Consider the following 9,232-nt stretch of genomic DNA (forward strand, 5'->3'; position numbering starts at 1 on the left):
GTACTAACTTTCCTCCATTCATTTCTAACGGCCGCCCCCCACTCCGAACACAATCAGGCATTCAGGATCAAGAAACCTACAGCATAAATAAATAGTAACATTGCATGTAATTGTTGAAAGACAAAAGATCCCCAAGATGTTCAGTCAGTGACCATTTAAGACTTTAACCCATCTCTGAGCAGTAAACAGTCGGCATTGTGGGAAAATCTAGCAGTTGTGAAACATTAAGTCATTAAAGTCAGCATCTTTTTGACTTCCAGCGCTATTAGCATGCAACTGAATTTATTATAATTCAGTTACTAATGTTAATAGTGAAAGATGTTCCCATTTTCCTTCTACCATTTCTATTAAACTTAAAACTAAAAACCTTTATTTACAGGATTTCCTGAGGACACATGTAAGAGATTGATTATCAGTTATTAATTATTAAAAATTAGGCATCTATGGCAGTTAATAACAATAACACTTAAGTTTATAACCAAAGGCACAACAGGACATGAGAGGTCAACAAAATTAATCCTGAATGTAAAGAAGGAATCATCTCTAAAATACAGCATTTAAAGTATTAATTTATCAGTGTTATTTCTGTTTCAGAACACAACAGTAAATAAACAGAATTTCTAAAAAATATCTATACAGTTTTGAAAAAATGTGTTATAATAATGGTAATAATATCTTAAATATATATACAAAATGTATGAAAGATACAAATGTACACCATCCACACACTGACAATCTAAATAAATGCAATATAGTAACACACACACACACAAAAAGATAAAATAAGGGGGACATGTTTCATAAATCTAAACAAATATTTTTCACACTTATATAATCATGTTTTCTGGCAATACGTAATAAAAGAGAAAAGACATTCTTATGGCATTTGGAATTTACAATACAACCACACAAGTGATGCTTTTAGTGTGCCTCTGCACCTTAACAGTCACAAATACTGCCCTCTAGTGGGCTGTTAATAAAATGCATGAAAACCTTCAATGCACAGAACCTCTAACAACACAGGAATGAGAGATGTAACTGGAGCGCCTCAAACCCCTCGCACTCACGGAAGGGAAAGCTTCATAAATGGGATGGAAAAGTTATGATCAAAAAAACACTGGCAGAAATAATCCAGGTCCAGGCACTCATGATTAAATAAAACAACTAAAAGGTCTTTGTTTCACAGGGCTAGAAACTTTAGAAATACTCATACAGTTGAAACCAGAAGTTTACATACACTATATAAAAAGGCACATTAACTTTTTTTTCTCACCGTCTAACATTAAATCCGATTAAATTTTTACTGTTTTTGGTCAATTAGGATTACCAAAATTATTTCTATTTGCTAAATGCCAGAATAATGAGAGAGATAATTTTTTAGACATTTTTTTATTATTTTCTTGAGAGTCAGAAGTTTACATACACTAAGATTACTATGCCTTTAAACAATTTGGGAAAGCCCAGATGATGATGTCATGTCTTTGGAAGCCTCTGAAAGGTTTACTGACAACATTTGAGTTAATTAGAGGCACACCTGTGGATGTATTTTAAGGCACACCTGAAACACACTGCTTCTTTGTGTAACATCATGGGAAAATCAAAATAAATCAGCCAAGATATCAGGAAGAGAATTGTGGACTTGCACAAGTCTGGTTCATCCTTGGGTGCAATTTCCAGATGCCTGAAGGTGCCACGTTCATCTGTTCAAACAATTATACACAAGTATAAACACCATGGGAATGTCCAGCCATCATACCGCTGAGGAAGGAGACGGGTTCTGTGTCCCAGAGATGAACGTGCTTTGGTCCAAAAAGTGCATCTCAACCCAAGAACAAAAGCAAAAGACCTTGTGAAGATGCTGGCTGAAGCTGGTAAGAGTGTGTCATTATCAACAGTCAAACGAGTCCTGTACCGACATGGGCTGAAAGGCCACTCTCCCAGAAGGAAGCCATTACTCCAAAAGAAACATAAAAAAGCCAGATTAAAGTTTGCAAATGCGCACAGGGACAAAGACCTTGATTTTTGGAGACATGTTCTGTGGTCTGACGAAACTAAAATTGAACTTTTTGGCCATAATGACCATCGTTACATTTGGAGAAAAAAGGGGGAAGCTTGCAAGCCTGAGAACACCATCCCAACTGTGAAACATGGGGGTGGCAGCATCATGTTTTAGGGTTGTTTTGCTGCAAGAGGGACTGGTGCACTTCACAAAATAGATGGCATCATGAGGAAAGAACATTATGTGGAAATACTGAAGCAACATCTCAAGACATCAGCCAGGAAGTTAAAGCTTGGGCGCAAATGGGTTTTCCAAATGGACAATGACCCTAAGCATACTGCCAAACTGGTTACAAAGTGGCCTAAGGATAACAAAGTCAATGTTTTGGAGTGGCCATCACAAAGCCCTGATCTCAATCCCATTGCAAATTTATGGGCAGAGCTGAAAAGGCATGAGCGAGCAAGGCGGCCTACAAACTTGGCTCAGTTACACCAGTTCTGCCAGGAGGAATGGGCCAAAATTCCTGCAAACTATTGTGAGAAGCTTGTGGAAGCATATTCAAAACGTTTGACCCAAGTCATACAGTTTAAAGGCAATGATACCAAATACTAATGAAATGTATGTAAACTTCTGACTCTCGAGAAAATAATAAAAAAATGTCTAAAAAATGATCTCTCTCATTATTCTGGCATTTAGCAAATAGAAATAATTTTGGTAATCCTAATTGACCAAAAACAGTAAAAGTTTAATCTGATTTAATGTTAGACGGTGAGAAAAAAAAAGTTGATGTGCCTTTTTATATAGTGTATGTAAACTTCTGGTTTCAACTGTACATGCTTGTGCCTTCTTCAGGGTGTAGTGATACGGAGGGAAAAACGAATCTGGTGCCTCCAGGGGCATGAACCCAACATGCCTTTCTCTGTTTGAGGTGTTTCTTTAATCTCCACCCCTTATGTCAGTGCTGATGACTTCAGTACCAAATACTTTCAGAGTTGCGTCACCACCATGTTTGGCTTCCACATAGAGTTTAGTCATTGGGTAATTCAAGTTTAACCTGTTAAACCCTAGCTGCTTGCTTGAAATGTACAGCCCATCTTTAAATGAGTGTAACGCTGTAACTAAAAGGTCTATTTGAATGATCAAGGTACAACAATGAAGAGGGCACTTGTGAAATTTGTTCAGAAGTGTAAATATGTGTATATATGTAACTGGATCAGAGAGAATCAAGTTGGCAAATGAAAATTTCATTTTCACCTAATTTTTCTTGCAATTTTAGCATATATATCCCGTAGAAATAATGCAGTTGAAGTCCAAAAATCTCCAGTAGGCCAAACCACCACATTTTGACATTACCTCTTTCAACTTTCATGCCACTAGAGGGTTATCAGGACAAAATAAGAATGATTGTAGTAAAAAAAATATATCCAGACGAAATCCCCTCTTGTGCCATTTGGGCCCAGTTTGACCCAATCGCTGCCATTTGAAAAATCTCAGGTATCAAACCTTTTTTATTTTACTTATATGCCATTATAGGTGGTCACTGCATCATTGAATTCTTTTTTTTTCCCCTCAAATCACCCAGACCGCCATATAGTTCCCTTTCAATGGAAGTCCTACGAAGGAACTAAAGTTTGACACCAAGAGTAGCAGATTTACTTTCAGTGGCACAAAAACAACACAAAAATAAAGTGCAGAAAACTAAAACAAACAGTTGAAACTAATGGAAACTGCTCAAACATGACTAGAATTTTCAGCAGAGGCTGGGCTTTCAAATGAGACCATGTTTGTGTCTGTAGTACCAGGCACCGTCCCATAGGGGGTGGAAGTGTCTGGCTACGTAGCACTACGGCTACTTTGATATGTGCTCATTGATTTGAGTCCTTTTGGAGTTGGATTAACCTGACATGAAAGCTTCAATAGGAAATGTTTGAGAAAAGGCAGAGGCTTTGAAAAATCCTCAGAGTATGATTGGGTGAACGTTATGTCTGTCACATCTCTACGGGCCAATCAGAGCAACAAAGCATGTGACGTAGCCGCTAGCAAGCTGTGTGTGCGCAGCTACTGAGGAATAATGCGAAACAAAGAGAATAAATACATGTAAGTTCTTGACTTTTGTCGTTTTTGAAAACAACTCACTGCTGTTCTTTGTTCTTCCTTTAACAGAGAAATGTAGTCAAGTTCTGATAAAACTGGCGCTTTAGCAACATCCACGCTAATCTCTTCCTCCATAACTGCACCAGCTCTCGTTGCTGCTTGTTTATGTCACGACTCTGCTGTGCCTGAAAGTACTGCCCCTCGTAGCTGGTTGGTCCTGTCACTTTCTAACTGGGTCCAAACAGTTCAGACGGGAGCTTTGCAAGATGGATTCGCCAGTGAGAAACAAGGAAACAGGCGTGTCCATCTGCTTTGCAAGGTTAGGGGTCTGCTACATATGCACCAAGTATAAAATGGTGCTTTTCTTCTGTTTTTATTTACTTTATTCATCATGAAACTGAAGAAATTTTGCTGTGAAAATCAACCAATTAAGATTTTTCTTTTTTGATTAAAAATGTTACGTCTATGTCTAAGCTTGACTTACGTCTGACGTCTTGCACGTCAGCAGACACACTCCATAGCAGAGGTTGCGCTGGACTTTTTTGTTGTCTGTCATTTTGACAGAAAGGGTCGTAAAAATTCCATCATGCCATTTTACAATCTGTCATTATAATTTCCTCTTTTTTAATATCTGTGATATGATATAATTTAATATGATTTTATTAGTAGTGTTTAATTAATGAAGCACCCTTTCTAAACTTGAATTCACAAAAACAATCTTTGAGGTTCTGCATTTTAATGGCACTGAGATAAAGATGAACACAGCAGCACAGCGTTTATTCCTCGTCATTTTTAAGTAGTGACAGTGGAGCAACAATCCGTCTTTAAGCAAGCAACTATGAACTGGGCCATTTAAGATATCACGCACAGTTTTGAGGAAATTTTTAATATCAAGATGTTGTAGTTTGATGACCATAGCTGGTAAAAAGTTGTTAAAAGGCTGCATTGTGGAGCTGTGCGCATTTGTCTGCTCCACAGGAGTCGTAACCCGAATAAATGTCACGCATTCCGACCTTGCACACTGAGTCAGATGAGTTTGTATTTGCCTTGACAGCGAAAATTTGTAGGCTGATTTTGACTCGGATCGGTCACTCCTTTAAGATCCAGCTGGATCCATCCTGACACAGAGCTTCATACAGCACTTCATACAGTCTCATGCGTCATAGCGCAGACACAAGTTGGTGAGATGGAGAACAACTTTTTAATTCTATGTTATGACCTGTGAGCAGGCTTAAAACATATCCCTTTATCTCTTATATTTCGTTGACTGATATCCACATAATACACAGGCAAACTACCGTGTTTAAAGTGAGGTTTCAGAGAGAGAGAGGGGAGCAACAGGCGCTGATCTGAATCATCATTCACCCATCTCTTTATTATATTTTCATGGTTGATATCCACATGATAAATGAGCTAACTTTGGTGTTTAAAGTGAGATTTCGGTGGTGAGCAAGCGAGGTGTAAGCAGTGGGAACTGTTTTGAATCATCGGTAACCGTGGACACATAGGAAATTTCGCATAAAATCGAACCTGTTCCGAAAAAAACGGGAAATAAAATGACAATTTTGACATCAGTGTGCAGACATGATTAGAAGAACATGAAACGGGCTCATTGTGCAAAGGCCTTAACACTCTGCATGCCCACCTGTGTACCGAGACACCTGCAGCAACCTCTCAGTGCACTGTCAGCATGGACACTGACGCGCTTTCATTAATCTATGATGTCGAGGTCAGTGAGAGAGCCCGCTTGGTACAAGATTTTTTAATAGATCAAACGACCTCCTCGATAGTCCATGTGTGCAAAATGGAAAAGGTGTGTGCATCTGTCTGTGTGTGTTCGCTGAAATGCAGGCTCATCCTCGTCATCCCAGCCTGTCAAAGTGACGTACAGCCTTCAAAATTCTCTGTCATCCTTCAAAAAATCTGTCAATGACGGAGAATGTTCGGAAATGCAACCTCTGCTCCGTAGTAACAGAAATGAGAGAGGAAAATAATAAAATTAATGAATAAAAAAGCTTAGAGTCGTGCTTGTCTGATGGGGCATGTCCTTACAAGTTTTGCTTTCCTGTCAGCTTTTTGAAGTCACCCCAGGCATTCGGGCAGCCGTTAATGTCAGACCCTGATGTGTAAGCACTGTTGGGGGGTAGGTGTTAGACGAGGCAATAACCAGCATGCTACTTAAACAATATTGACACATTCCTTGCCAGAGATCAATGGACCTTGTACACCAACTACTCTGACCCTTTTTATCTAGAAACCCTCTTGTGTAGTTTTTCATTAGATTCTGACAATCACTAAAATGCTCTTATCTGTGGTTTTTCTAAATGTAGCAGGAGGGTTGGATTAGACTGATGGTTGCAACACCACCACCTGAGAGAACTTCACCCCCAGGCAATCCTTAAACCAAATCTGAATCAGAATAAACAAGGACACACTGGTTCATAATGACCACAAGGCATAGACGGTTTTAGTTTCAAATGAAAGGTTTGTTTATTTAGCAAAGCAAATAATGTCAAAAATTATTTATAATAATTTATGAAATCAAATAATCCCCAAAACATCCCAAATCTTTATTCAACCAAAATAAATCTTCAGAGTATTAAAAATGCTGAATAAGTCACACTCAAGCTGGCACAGAAATTAAGGAAATGTGTGTTTGTTGTAACAATAAATCTTGTATTGTTAAAAAGCCTGTTTATCTCCTTTTTAAATGGTGCCACATTTTTAAAGAACATGCATTTGTGGGATGAGCAGCAGAGCTGAGTAGTGGGTAGCGCCTATGAAAAATGTGCTAAATCCTCTCTGTCAGTTCCAAAGAGCTTATTCTGCTGTTGACTTTTGTTTGGTGGATTGAATGCTTGCAGTCTGAAGGAACAAGACATATTGGAAACTTAAAAATGTATTCATTCAACAAACAGAAGCCTCAGTAGGGTGTGGAAGAAACATACACAGCCACAACAGCCTGGCACCTCCTCCTCATGCTCACCAGCCTGGCCACACACTGCTGTGGGATGGCATCGCAGTCTTCAATGAGCATTTTATAAGTCAGCCAATGTGGTTGTGTTGGTCACTCTGGCACCAACAGCACACCCAAGCTGATCCCACAGGTGTTCAGCATGTAGTGCTCTGGCTGATGCGGGAGCCTCCACCTCTTTAATGGCATACCTGTGCCTCCGTAAGCACAAGGGATCGAGCGGATCCTGTTGTTGGCTTGGTCTTTGCTCCCAGGAAGAGCTGTGGATCCTTTTGCAGGGTTGAAACAGTCTCAGGCTCCAGAGCGGCAGCACTCATGGAGCCAAAACCTGGAACGGTGAGACCGTTGACCATCCCTGGAGCTACAGGAATGGGAGAGGCTGGCTGTGTTAGGGAGTCCATGACTGGAGCCACTCATGACTGCGAGGTGCTTGGTTTGTGGCTGCAGTTGAAAACTCCACAATAAGGTTATTCTTCTCCATGACCTCCGCTCTCAGCAACGCAATGCTTTTCCTGTTTTGAAATTTAAGTGAGCAAAACACATATTAAGGCTTGTTATCGACCATGGTAGCGCCGACAAAAAGTAGGTGCTTTAAAAATAGTGAAAAATCCAAATACTCAGCAGTCTGTAAAAACTAACCAAAAGCTTTAAAATCCTTAGAGGATATCTAATCAGTTAAAGCAGTAAAAACAATTTAGAACAATAAAAGCAGTGTTGAAGTCTGACAACTGACCATAAACACTAGCCTGCCACAGTTATACTTACATGTTGATGTCAGTTCAAACCTTCTGATTGCAGCATCTGATTACAAAAGCTTGTATTTTCAGCATGCAGCTGCAGGTAAAACCTCAGTTTGTGACCTAAAAACAGGTTAAAAACTGCAATTTCTTGTCAAAGACCTTATGTCGATCCCAGACACACCACGCAAGCACAGTTTAACCAAAGGAGTCATCGAGCAATACAAGGATTTGCTCTGGTGACCATAGTTCTGATTATATTCCAATGGAGAGGTACTATATGGAAGCTGTTTTGTTATGGATTACTCATTGAATTTTTGAAGAATTACATATCCATCTACATATATTTTCTTTAGAGCCTACTAGTTTGTTCACATCTGCTCCAACTTTGTATCTCCCTCCCCCACTCCAAACACATAGGTGAGTGTTTGTGTCCTTCCCCCATCGTGCATAACAGCAGTAGGTTCTTTTCTCCCACCCCTACCTGAAAATGGAACAATTTGGAAATGGGCTCCACAGTAACCTGACACACCATGGGAAAGCTTCAGTAGGCAACGTCTGAGAAAAGGCAGAGGCTTTGAAAAAAACTCAGAGTGTGATTGGATGAACGTTCTGTCACATCTCTACGGGCCAATAAGAGCAACACAACGTGACGTAGCCACCATCGAGCTGTGTAGATATGTAGATATTTTGAAAACTGTTAGTCACAAAATGTTTATTTTTCTACCATTGTGTCATCAAGAGATGGGAGAACAAGTCTGTGCAAAGAAAAGTCTTCATCACTAATTTTTTCTGACTGTTATAAATAAAAATCTCTGAGTTTAAAATTCTGATTTATTTTTTTCTTTTGTCTTTAGAGTCCTAGAACATTTTTAATATTCAAGTGACATTACTGTAGGTATATTCTTAAAGCCCAGGTTGTCCTGAAGAAAAGGACGTATAGAGCTTGACTGTGCACCACAGGGTTGGTGTGTTACAAGCTTCTTAAGAAAAAAGTCCAGACGAGACATGATGGTGAAAAAAATAGCTGTGAGCTATAAGGGTTAAAAAAAATGCTGTGCAAATTAATTTTCCACAGAAAAATTCATCTACAGTCTTTAATTTCTCATGGATTTTCTCAGAAAGTGCAGCACTGCTCATGAGTGAAGCTGGAGCCTTTTCAGAATGATTTATCTTTTTCCCGCTTTTTTAAAATATATATCTGTTTCTTGGAAATGATTTACAGAAACCAGCCCGTGGACTGTCTTATCTCCTCCTCCATCAGCTGCACAGTGCTCAGCTGATGGAGGAGACAGGATTGAAGCTTCTGTGTTAAGGCTGAAAAAAAGTTGTTATCACTTTAGGAAGCAGATAAAATTGAGAAGGGGGAAATGGAGATATCTTTCTTGAAAGGCTATCCTTTTCCTGCTGGGCTTAAGCAGGAAGCAC

The sequence above is a fragment of the Cheilinus undulatus genome, linkage group 15 (assembly GCF_018320785.1).
Source record: "Cheilinus undulatus linkage group 15, ASM1832078v1, whole genome shotgun sequence".
NCBI classification, from domain to species: Eukaryota; Metazoa; Chordata; class Actinopteri; order Labriformes; family Labridae; genus Cheilinus; species Cheilinus undulatus.